Source organism: Suricata suricatta, unplaced genomic scaffold, assembly GCF_006229205.1.
Source record: "Suricata suricatta isolate VVHF042 unplaced genomic scaffold, meerkat_22Aug2017_6uvM2_HiC HiC_scaffold_34520, whole genome shotgun sequence".
NCBI lineage: Eukaryota > Metazoa > Chordata > Mammalia > Carnivora > Herpestidae > Suricata > Suricata suricatta.
The window spans coordinates 1-338 of record NW_021881015.1 but is presented as its reverse complement, the minus strand read 5'-3'; the positions used below and the strand labels follow the sequence as shown (position 1 = coordinate 338).

The 338-nt window shown below is 40.2% G+C and overlaps 1 pseudogene; it reads left to right on the top strand.

Moving 5' to 3' along the window:
* The first annotated feature begins 221 nt into the window (after positions 1-221).
* On the top strand, positions 222-319 carry LOC115285027 (annotated as a pseudogene).
* The last annotated feature ends 19 nt before the right edge of the window (positions 320-338 follow it).

Below are 338 nucleotides of genomic sequence, written 5' to 3'. Positions count from 1 at the left end.
TTGTTTTAATTGATACTGTTGGCAAAGGAGGGACAAAGTAACCGCTCTCCCACACGCTGGTTGGGCTGTAAATTGACACTATCTTTCTGAAGTCCAACTTGGCATCAGGCAGCCATCCTTCAACCAAGGAATTCCTCTCTTGAAATATATTAGAATGAAATTATTTTTTCTCTCTCTCCTTTCTTTTTCTTTCTTTCTCTTTTTAAATAACCTCTACCCCAATCACTTCTCGGCCTTTTGGCTAAGATCAAGTGTAGTATCTGTTCTTATCAGTTTAATAACCTCTACCCCAATGTGGGGCTTGTACTCACAACCCCAAGATCAAGAGTCACATGCTC